The 12,623-nt window shown below is 36.6% G+C and overlaps 1 protein-coding gene across 4 annotated transcripts in view; it reads right to left on the bottom strand.

Moving 5' to 3' along the window:
- Lrrc4c (leucine rich repeat containing 4C) overlaps nucleotides 1-12,623 on the bottom strand; it is a 1,364,812-nt gene that overhangs the window by 750,891 nt on the left and 601,298 nt on the right. The gene's annotated exons all lie outside the window — the stretch shown is intronic.

Here is a 12,623-nt window from a genome sequence, read left to right on the forward strand (position 1 = left end):
GAATGGGTAAGAAAACAGAATCCATCCTTCTGAAACAAAGAAACACAACTTAACATCAAGGAAAGATATCACCGCGGGGTAAAAGTATAGGAAAAGATATTCCGATGAAGTAGAGACAAGAAACAAGAGACTGGCCTGTCACTCTGCCTCTCCAAGGAGCAGTGTTATAGATACACCTTGCCACATCCTCTTTTACTTGATTCTGGAGAAAGGAACTAAGGTCTTTGACTTTATAATGACTACACACCCTGAACTGTTTCCCTAAGCTAGACAATTACTTTCCATATGTTTTGTTCCTGTTTATTATTATTAATATTAGTCATATGGATTTAAAAAAATCAGTGTTTTGAAATCATTTCAATACTTAACTTCGGTTTCCCAAATCAAGTAATACAATTAAAAAATGGGGTATTGAGCTAAACATATAATTCTCAATAGAGGAATAGCGAATGGCAGAGAAACACTTAAAGAAATGTTCAACATCCTTAGTCACCAGGGAAATGCAAATCAAACAACCCTGAGATTTCACCTTACACCTATCAGAATGGCTAAGATAAAAAAAACTTAAGTGACAATACATATTGGAGAAGATGTGGAGAAAGGGGAACCCTCCTGCCTTGCTGGTGGCAATTTAAACTTGTACAACCACTTTGAAAATCAATAGGGCACTTTCTCAGACAACTAGGAATAGTGCTTCCTCAAGATCCAGCTATACCACTCCTAGGCATATATCCAAAATATGCTCAAGTATGCAACAAAGACTTTTGCTCAACCATGTTCATAGCAGCTTTATTTGTAATAGACAGAATCTGGAAACAACTCAGATGTCCCTCAGTGGAGGAATGGATACAGAACTTGTGGTACATTTACACAAATGTGGTACATTTACACAATTATTCAGCAATTAAAAACAAGGAAATCAATCATGAAATTTGCAGGCAAATGTTGGGAATTATCCCCGAAGCAGAAAGACACATATGGTATATACTCATTTACAAGTGGGTATTAGAAATATAATATAGGACAAACATACTAAAATCTGTACACCTAAGGAAGATAAGCAAGAAGGAGGAGCTTGGGTAAAATGATCAATCCACACTCAGGCATACGGGATGGACATTGGAAGAGGGAGAAAACAAGAAACAGGACAGAAGCCTACCACAGAGGTTCCTCTGAAATACTCTATCAGGGTACCAAAGCAGATGCTGAGACTCATAGTGAAACTTTGGGAAGAGTACAGGGAATCTTATTAAAGAAGGGAGAGATAGAAGGACCTGGAGAGGACAGTAGTTCCACAAGAATAGCAACAGAACCAAAATGTCAGGGCCCAGGGTTCTCTTCTGAGACTGATACTCCAACTCAGGACCATGCATAGAGATAACCTAAAACCTCTGCACAGATGTAGCCCATGGCAGCTCAGTCTACAAGTGGGTTACCTAGTAAAGGACTGAGTCAGAGGGAATGGGAGGGGTATCTCCCCTATCAGTGGACTGGAGAAGGAGCATGGGAGTAGAAGAGGGAGGGGAGAAGGGAGTGGGAGGGGACTACAGCAAGCATACAAAATGAATAAACTGTAATTAATAAAAAATTTAAAAATTAAAAAAAAAAACGACAGAAAAGAAAATGCCAGTTTGCATTCAATAATAAAGCTGAGTCAGCAATAGTGTACTGTTGCATTAAGGAGAGAAATCAAAGCACTTCTGTCTTGGTGTCAGTTAACCAAGAATGAGGCCAAATTTGAATTCTCTGCTTCTGCTGTCTCCCTGTATCTTCGCTCCTCTCTCTGGCTGTAGTATGGGTGTGAATCTGTGTCTGCCTGAAGGCTGTCTTATTAATCTGTCCCTGTGTCAGTATCTTGTCTGTGTCTAGATTTGTCTGTTGTGACTGTCTTTTGCGAAGTTTTCTCTGTCTGCCTATCAGTCTGTCTGTCTTTCTTGAACAGCATTAAATGGATCACATTAGAGAAGGAAGGGGGAATATTTGCAGACATCTTTAACAATTTTAAAAGGGATCAAGTCAGTGACTCTAATTATTCCCAGCTAACCCTGATAACAAATGGTATTATAAACATCATTGTTTATCAATCAATATCCATATGTTGTGTTCAGTTTTTAAGATGGATATTTTCTTACAAGACAGGTTTCATTCTGTTTTGTTTCCAGCAAATGATTATTATAAAATACATGCATTTTGTGTAGCATGGGTACAGAAAAATACATAATTTATGATTGTAACAATGCCAGTATTGGTATCTGAGCCTCTGCAGAGCCTAGAACAAGTTTTTAACATCACTGAGAAAGTTTGTGGTTGCTTTATGTCTGACTCTATTTGTGCTAGTTTTGGACATTTTTCTTTTTTTAAATTTATTTATTTTTTATAAATTACTGTTGTATCCCGGCTGTAGCCACCTCCCTCATCACCTCTGATTCCTACCTTCAGTTCTTCATCTTCTCCCATACCTCTCCCCAAGTCCACTGATAGGGGAGGTCCTCCTCCCCTTCCCTCTGACTCTAGCCTATCAGGTCTCAACAGAAATGGTTGCAATGTCTTCCTCTCTGGCTGGCCACTGAGTTCATATCACAGACAGTCCCTGTTCCCATCACTAAGGAACCCAGTTGGAGACTGAGCTATCATGGGGCTATATCTGTGCAGGGGTTCTGGGTTATCTCCATGCATGGTCTTTGCTTGGGGTATCAGTCCCAGTAGTGGCAATAATATAATGAAACCACATATTTTGTTCCACTAAATCTTCAAGAGCTCTGTCTTTTTGTATGCCAGTTGAATTGGTTTCAGTTGGAATCAAATGGAGTGTGCTGGAGTGTCATTCCAGACTTTCCTTTGTATACATGTATTTGAAAGCCCTCCCTAGAGACTTTGTTATTTTCCAATTATATATTTTTTCAACCCTCTCTTAGATTTTGTTTTTGTACAGCTTAAAGCTAATAGGAAAAGACAAATTTTATAGTTTTTAAATCTGAAATTCATCTCTATCAGAGGAGAAAAATGAATGCTTAAAAAGTTTTAGAGTGCTTTATGTAAAAAAAATGGAAATATTTATCTGTTCAAAATCAGAAAGATATGTTTTATAATTCAAAGAGCTAATGAGATGCAATTCTGAACTTTTTTGAATTGCATTAAAATATATGACTTTAAAATAAATAAATATTTCTCTCAAAATGTATTGGCATGTATCATCAAATTCTCATATAATTGTATTAAATAATTACATATATTTAATATGAACCATAGAAAAGATTGTAACAATGAATTAGATCGGGTTACAAAAATTGAATGGGAATTCTAAGGTAAGTAGTTTCATCGTTACTTAGTTCTTCTAAAGGAAGGTTAAATAACACACTGAGTGCACAGCTGGCTCTTAGCCTTAAGTCTTAAGTGACCTTAAGATGTATTAACTTGGGCTGGAGAGATAGCTCAGAAGTTGAGATCACTGGCTGCTCTTCCAGAGGTCCTGAGTCAATTCTCAGCAACTACATGGTGCCTCACAACCATCAACCATCTTTAATGACATCTGGTACCCTTTTCTGGAGTGCAGGTTTACATGTAAAAAGAACATTGTATACATAATAAATAAATCTTAAAAAAAAAAAAAAAAGATGTATCAACTTTGGCCGTGAGGTGTATCAAAAGTTCCAGTCTTTTAGAATGTAAGAGACCCAGAAGGGGGAGAGAGGAGGCTATGATCAGTATGTAAAGTAAAATTAATGGAAAAAATGAATGCAAGGGGTATTTTAATCATAAAGCATAGCCACAAAGAAGGGCTTTGGGATATAGTCTAGTGGGTATACATAAGAGTTTCCTGGCAATTTAAATCCTTTTCATACTTTACCAAGAAAAGACAAAGGTACTCTACTGTGTAAAAAGACAAGGACTGAGTATCTAAAATTGAATTCTCTTTATTCTCAAGTAGAGACATAGTATGGGTTTGTCCAGACATGAAACTCATGTTGATGAGTAGCTTTTTTGATCAAACATAGATCTCACTAAGTGAAAAGTCCATCCAAAGAGACATGAACTTTGTATGGTGTCTTTGTTTTTATCTTAGATGGAAAAACTCCTATGACTTTATTAGTTCTGATAATAACAATTACATATCAATTTCACAATTGATCACAAAAGCTGAATTGGCTGAATATGAATAGATGCATCCTTAAACAAATATTTAGAAAAGCATTTTCCCCTAAAGAAAGTTAATGATGTCATTGTAATTTGAGAGTTAATGTTTTTTTAATAGCTGACACTTCCATTCCTTTGTTCAAAATGATTGTCACAATGAATCTCATAATGCAAAATGTCTGGAAATAAAGTTCATTTTCCATGTCCTCCAACTGTATTATGAAAGAAGTATTTCTTTTTTTTTTTTTCTTGTGCTCAGATATCAAAAAAGAGATTAGTGCATAATGAATTATAAAGTACCCAGACTTCCGACAATCACATCTCCATTCTGGCAAATATATTAAATGTGCTTTTATCTCTCCACTGAGATGTTTTTACTACAATGAAAAATGCAATGAAATGTTTCCTTATTAGGTCTATTATTCATCGGTTTTGTTTTCCCTACCCAAAAGGGCACAGCAAAGATCCTAAGTCTCTTTAGCATCACAACACGTTCTCAATCATCTCACCATCTACAAGCAGTGGCTTCACTTACTCAGGCTTGGCATACTCATGATGAAGTCCTGAGTGAGGCCTTTCTCTGGTATGTGTTTTAGGATTCTTCTACCTCACAACAAACTTGTATAAGTTCCGTACGCTGAAGATGTAAAATGTTGGACAGGTGTATGAGTTTCTGGGAATGTGCATTCTTTGGCAAGAGGGGCAGCTGGGCATTCTTCCTTTGTCAAAAAAAAAAAGTGTGCAACATACCTATAAGGGTCAGGGAACATTGCAGAGGAGGAGGCAGAAAGAATGTACAGACCAGGGAGATGAGCACTCAAAAACTATTTTCTGTTTAGCTCTGTTCCCCATTTTTTAAGTGGATTACTTGGTTTGCTGCTTTTCAGCTTCTTTAGTTCTTTATATATACTGGATGTGAGTCCTCTGTCAGATAAAGTGTTGGTGAAGATTCATTCCCAATCTGTAGGCAGTTGCTTTGTTTTGATGACAGTGTCGTTTGCTTTGCAGAAGCTTTTCAGTTTTATGAGGTCCCATTTATTGAGTGTTGCTCTTAGAGCCTGTGCTGTTGGTGTTCTGTTCAGGAAGTTTTCTCCTGTACCAATGAGTTCTAGGGTATTCCCCACTTTTTTTTTTCTAGCTGATTTAATCTGTCTGGGTTTATGTTGAGGTCTTTGATCCACTTGGACTTCAGTTTTGTGCAGGGTGATAAGTATGGATCTATTTTTATTTCTCTACATGTAGACATCCAGTTGGACCAGCACCATTTGTTGAAGATGCTATCTTTTTTCCATTGTATGGTTTTGGCGTCTTTGTCAAAGATCAGGTGTCCATAAGTGTGTGGGTTTATTTCTGGGTCCTCTGTTCGGTTCCATTGATCCACCATTCTGTTACTATGCCAGTACCATGCAGTTTTTAAAACTGTTGCTCTATAGTACAGCTTGAGATCAGGGATGGAGATACCTCCAGAAGATTTTTATTGTAGAGGATTGTTTTAGCAATCCTCAATTGCTTGTTGTTCCACATGAAGTTGAGAATTTTTCTTTCCAGGTCTGTAAAGAATTGTGTTGGTAATTTGATGGGAATTGCATTGAATCTGTAGATTGCTTTTGGTAAGATGGCCATTTTTACTATGTTAATCCTGCCAAGCCATGAGCATGGGAGATCTTTCCATCTTCTGATATCTTCTTCTAATTCTTTTTTCAGAGAGTTGATTTTTTTTTCGTACAAGTCTTTGACTTCCTTGGTTAGGATTATTCCGAGGTACCTTATGTCATTTGTGGCTATTGTGAAGGGTGTTGTTTCCCTAATTTCTTTCTTAGCCCTTTTGTCTTTTGTATACAGGAGTGCTACTGATTTTTTTGAGTTAATTTTGTATCCGGCCACTTTGCTGAAGGTGTTTATCAGCTGTAGGAGTTCCCTGGTAGAGTTTTTAGGGTCACTAATGTATATCATATCATCAGCAAATAGTGATAATTTGACTTCTTCCTTTCCAATTTGTACCCCCTTGATCTCCTTCAACAGAGAATTCTCTGTAGAGGAATATCGAATGGCAGAGAAGCACTTAAAGAAATGTTCAACCTCATTAGTTATTAGGGAAATGCAAATCAAAAAAACCCTGAGATTTTACCTTACACCCATCAGAATGTCCAAGATCAAAAACTCAAGTGACAACACATGCAGGAGAGGTTGTGGAGAAAGGGGAACCCTTCTCCACTGCTGGTGGGAATGTAAACTGGTACAACCACTCTGGAAAGCAATCTGGCGCTTTCTCAGACAACTAGGAATAGCGCTTCCCCAAGATCCAGCCATACCACTCCTAGGCATATACCCAAAAGAGGCTCAAGTACACAAAAAGGACATTTGCTCAACCATGTTTGTAGCAGCTTTATTTGTAATAGCCAGAAGCCGGAAACAGCCCAGATGCCCCTCAACTGAAGAATGGATGCAGAAATTGTGGTACGTCTATACAATGGAACATTACTCAGCAATGAAAAATAAGGAAATCATGAAATTTGCACGTAAATGGTGGGACCTGGAAAGGATCATCCTGAGTGAGTTGTCCCAGAAGCAAAAAGACACACACGGTATATACTCACTCATATAAACATACAACATAGGATAAACCTACTAAAACCTGTACATCTAAACAAACTAAGCAAAAGAGAGGACACTAACTAAAATGCTCAATCTCCATCCTGAAAGGCAAAGAGGATGGACATCAGAAGAAGAAGAAAACAGGAAACAACCTAGGAACTTGCTACAGAGGGCCTCTGAAAGCCTCTGCCCTGCAGACTATCAAAGCAGATGCTGAGCCGGATAGCCAACTGTTGGGCAGAGTGAATGGAATTTTGTGTAAGAAGTGGGAAATAGTAAGAGCTGGAGAGGACAGGGTCTCCACAAGGAGAGCAACAGAACAAGAAAATTTGAACACAGGGAACTTCCCAGAGACTCATTCTCCAACCAAGGACTATTCATGGAGATAACCTAGAACCCCTGCAAAGATGTAGCCCATGGCAGGTCATTGTCCAAGTGGGTTACCTAGTAATGGGAAGAGGGACTGCCTCTGACATAATCTGATTGGCCTGCTCTTTGATCACCTCCGCCTGAGGGGGGAGAAGCCTTACCAGGCCACAGTAGAGGACAATGCAGCCACTTTTGATGAGAACTGATAGACTAAGACCAGAAAAGAGAGGAAAACCTCCCCTATCAGTGGACTTGGGGAGTGGCATGCATGCAGAAAGGGGAGGGAGGGTGGGATCGGGAGGGGAGGAGGGAGGGGCTTATGGATGAATAAAGTGTAATTAACAAAAAAGAAAATAAAAGTATTTTCTGGACCTGACATAGACATTGTTATCTCCATTGTTATCTCACTCCAGCTGAGATATCTGCACAAAACCTGCACCATACTGGTAGTAGAGGGAGATAAAGTTTTAAGTGTTTATGGAATATCAATTCATTATGTATTTATTACTTTAATATGTTTTGGTAAGCAGTGCTCATGGAGAAAAATGTGGCAGATCAAATTTTTCATAAAGTGTTACATACTTAGATGCTAAGTTATGAAACTGAACCTATGAGTTGGCACTGCCTTTATATTTTACTCAATGACTTGAAAAAGTGTATGTGTGTGTGTCTTCATTTTGGCAGTTCTGGCCCTGTCTTCACAGATGCAAAAAGTGATGTTGAGAATAGCCTCAGCATTTGTGTGCTTTTTGGTATTAGTCAATGAAAATTTCATTCTCATATTGTTTATTCAGTTTTGGTATTAAGGATGACAAATATATGGAAACAAGCACAGTTTACTTCCATTGTTTTGCTCTTTCTTTGGTAAACACTAATGGTTTTCTTATCTCTCTGATAAGCTTAAATTTCAACTCTCAAATAGTACGGTGTCATTATGTCACCTGCAATAAAATTGCACTTAAAGAGGAACAGTAGCTTGTCATTTCCTCAAATTCTTGGAAGAATTAAGGAGTCCAGAGAGAGTAAGTCTGAATCTGAAACAGGTTGACTGTATAGCCATATAAAAGAAAATGAATTGGTCAATGTGTTTCTCTTACATACAAAGCACTGATATATCTGAAAGCTGTACCTACACCAATATGCTGAAGATTTAAAATGCTGGGCAGATATATGAGTGCCTCACAATGTGCATTCTTTGGCAAGAAGCACAACTGAGCATACTTACTTTCTATAAGAGAATGTGTAACACTGCTGTGAGGCTCAGGAAACATTGCAGAGGATGGGGTAGAAAAAAATATAAGAGACAAGACTGGAGAAATGAGAAGTCAAAAGACATCTTCTGGACCTAACATAGCCATTGTTCTCATGAACTCACTGGTGTCTGCACAAAACCTAAACAAGGTTTGACCCACCAACCTTTCATTGTGGATAGAGAAGTTAAAAATGATACACCACCTTTCCCATAAGGATTACTGGAAACTAATGGTTGTTGAAAGAGAGTGTTATTTTTTTCTAGTAGTACAGCAACAAATAAACTACTCTTACTTCAGTAAATATACTTTTTCCATATAAACCAAAAGACAAAATCTGCTTACTAAATTCAGTACACCAGACACAAAAAAAATTCATAAACGTGGGTAGAAGATTGACCACCAGAAAGGATTTAGTGGAGAGAGATATATGAGTGAAAAACCGAGGAGTTAAAAAGTATAAAAACATATAATTATATACATACATACATATTTAATTTTCAAACCGTATCTTTTTTTATTACTTACACTTTAATCATTTTGTATCCCCCATAAGCCCCTCCCTCCTGCCCTCCCGGTCCCACCCTCCCCCCTTTCTGCATGCATGCCCCTCCTCAAGTCCACTGATAGGTGAGGTCCTCCTCTCCTTCTTTCTGATCTTAGTCTATCAGTTCTCATCAGAAGTGGCTGCATTGTCAGGGTTCTAGGTTATCTCCATGGCTAGTCCTTGGTTGAAGTATGAGTCTCTGGTTTGATGAAAAATATCATGCTTTCCTGCATCTCAGTCTATGATTTTGTAGTTGACATATATTGCTTAATGCATCTCTATTTTTTTATGTAATTTTCTTTATGGACATTTCTCCACTTTATGCTTTGGTTCAAAATATATTTCATGAAGAAATTAAAATGCATAAAATGGAGTATTCTTGACAATAACATTTGAGATTTTTTTTTTTTTTTTTTTTTTTTTTTTTGCTTTTCCTTGTGAGAGTAAATGAAATAAAACATAATAGTCCTTCCTAATTTAGTCATTTCATCTTGTAGTGGTCAGGAAAACTGATGATCAGGATAATTCCACCTTCAGTTTTCCAATACAGACTCAGGCCACCAAGAACAGCTTCCAATTTGTTCATAGTTCACACCAACCATTTAGTATTTATTTTGTCCCAAATCATTGGTAGATTTAGGAATTGGCAATCTGCTAGGATGAATATTGAAGTTGTAGGTCAAAGAATAATGTCTTGTGTTCCTTGTTGCTTTGATAAAATACACTGAAAAAAGTAACTTAAGAGAGAAAGGATTTGTTTTTGATCACAATTCATGTGTATATTCTATTATGACAAGAATCTCCAAGTTCAAACAAAGACTTTCATAGTATACATAGCAGGGCTTTTGGCATGTTCCTTCTGATATGTGAGCTGAGTAAGAAGGCCAGCTGGGTGTTTTCTCTGCCTCTCTGAGCTAGCAGGTTTTCAACTCAACATCTGGCTCCTGAGTTTTGATTGATAAATTAAATGATTGGAATTTTCATGTATTATAACAGTGCCCCATTTTTTTGGCAATATTCTGAGTCATTTGTGGATTTCCATGGAAACCCTTAATTCAGCCCAGTCCTAATACTAAAAACTGCATTTGGTGACAAGAGATGGCCAGTTGGAACTCTACTTTCCCACAACTGGGAAACATTATTAGGATCACCTTCACATATTTAAAAAAGTTTGCATTCAAATAGATTTCCATAACATCCCTTAAATCCAGCTGTTTCTCCTTGAATTTCTTTCCCTCGAGCCTATATTCCTTATCTCCACAACTGATCCTCTTGTTCCCGTCTTTCTCACCCCAACACTACTCATAAAATCTATTTTATTTCTGCCTTCCAGGGAAATCCATGTGTTCCCACTAGTCCCTCTTTCTATACCTAACTTCTATAGGTGTATGAATTGTGGGTTAATTATCAAAAAACAAAAACAAAAAAAAGAATATACATAGCTAATTAATTTGTAACCAGTTTAAGAAAACAACAAAGTCTTATTGGAGTCAAGTAAAATATGATACTGTATCTTTCAGTGTTTTATTTTCTACCTGGATATGGTTATTTAATTGAAATTCAATTATTCAGAAATTAAATAGCTATATTCCAATGTGTTTGTGTTCTTCATGGATATGTTCTTGCTATAACTTATTTATATATTGCCAGGGACAGTAGATGAGTGTGCAATATGTCGTACTGGAGGAGCCAGAATACAACCAGGAAATGGAGATATTAAGTAGGTTATTCTCAGAAAAAAAAATGATTTTGTTTTAATCCCTTCAAGTAATCGTGTTCTTTTTACTAGAATCAATTATATGAAATGGTTGGTGTGGGTATATATTCTGTACTATAATGTACAAGTGTCTTAAGAGATGGAATTCATAGCCCTTATTAGTGACAAACCGAAATCCCTATTCTGAGACATGGGTAATGATATCGGGCATGATTAAAGGTTTAGATCCATTTTCAGAGAAAGAAAGTTATTTTGAAACTTTGAGAGTAATAGGTCTGATGCCTGTGAATGGTGGGTTGGTATGAACAAGTAGTTTCATTCTTTACAATTCATCAAAATGGGGTAAGAGACAAAGAACAAAAAAATTGGGTGTCAAAGAAGCTCCTGAATACACAGTGTGTGAAGCTATCTGCAATACCATTAGAAACATTCATGAATTCTCTTTGTATCAATAGTAGATATTTGGAGGGTAAAGAGCTGGAGGCAAAAGAGCCTGCCCCTGAATCCCAAGGTGACACTTCTGCGTCATATTTGCCATTGAGTAGCTAAGAGCCTTTGGCCACTGAATGCTTATTTTCTAAGCCCAGTACCCTTATCTGAAAATTAGATATTCTGTAATGCCTGATCCAAAGAGCTCCTGTAAGGAAAATATGAAACCCTTGCCTGAAAAGCTCTTAGCTTTGATGATTCCATATCTTGCATGACACATCAGTAAATATTGGTCACTTTGCTACTTTATGGACATTTGATAAAATTACACTCATGAAGATAATGTAAATAAATTATGAGAACCATTTACAAAATAAAGTTAAATCAAAATTATAAATGAAATTCTATGAATCGTCAAAGACTAATGTGTAGAATTACCATGTTAATTATTCCCCTAGATATATATTCTAGGAATTACAATTTAAAAATAAAAATAATTAGAAAAACAAGAGATAAATGTAAATGAAAAGAGAAAGAGTGGAAAGAAAATGTTTACACTAACTGTTAAGCAGACACAACTCTAATGTCTTTCAGCAGATGTATAATCAATTGTGAGATACAAAAACTATGGGATATTACTTTTTTGAGAAAAAACTAATTCTGGTATATGATTCAGTATAGAAACTTTCAAAATATTGTGACCCATGAATGAAGTTAGACTGAAAAGACACAGATAATTTTAAAACATTTAATTCTTTTAAGAACAGGAATGTAATGTATAAAATTTATAATTAGGCTTTATATTATACAAACTCCAAAGTTCAGTTTTCCCCTCACTACAAAAATAAAAATATCAAAATCAAAATCAAAACCAAAACCAAAACAAAACAAATATCTGCATTACAAATAAGATTCGTGGACAAACTGGAAATAGGAACAAGAGCCTACAGATGAAAGCTGGGAGCTCAGCATGATGCTTAAACGGGAGAGCCACCCATGAGAAACTGTGTATGGGAGTGAATTGAACTTCTAGCAGGATAAAGCAGTACTATTCCCGGATTCAAGTAACCACTCCAGTCAGCTATGAAATGTTCTGGGCTGGTACTAAATAAAGTTAAATATAGAGTTAAACATCTTGTCCGTCATAATATCTAACGTTATTCTTACATTCTTACATTTTCCTATAAAGGAAAAACTAAACCAAAAAAGAACAAAAGGAATATAAAGTAGATTTGAGATGGCTATTATTACTTTGAGTTTACTTTTTTTCCTATATTAAAAACATACGAATATTTAGGGCATCAAGATAGCTCAGTAGATAAGGCCAATTGCTGTCCAGAATGACAACTTGAGTTTGATGCCTCAGAACATACATAGTAGAAAGATTGCTGACTCTTACATGTTAATTTCTGACCTCCACACATGTGCCCTGGTACACTCATGCCCATACACATAAACACACACACACACACACACACACACACACACACCAGTACAAGATTTAAAGACAATATGCTTCAGAAGGTTAAATTCCTGTTTTTAAAAAGTGAATTTCACAAATGCAAGAAGTCTGAGTAACACA

This window comes from Psammomys obesus, unplaced genomic scaffold (genome assembly GCF_907164565.1).
Source record: "Psammomys obesus unplaced genomic scaffold, mPsaObe1.curated_primary_1811, whole genome shotgun sequence".
Classification (NCBI taxonomy): Eukaryota; Metazoa; Chordata; class Mammalia; order Rodentia; family Muridae; genus Psammomys; species Psammomys obesus.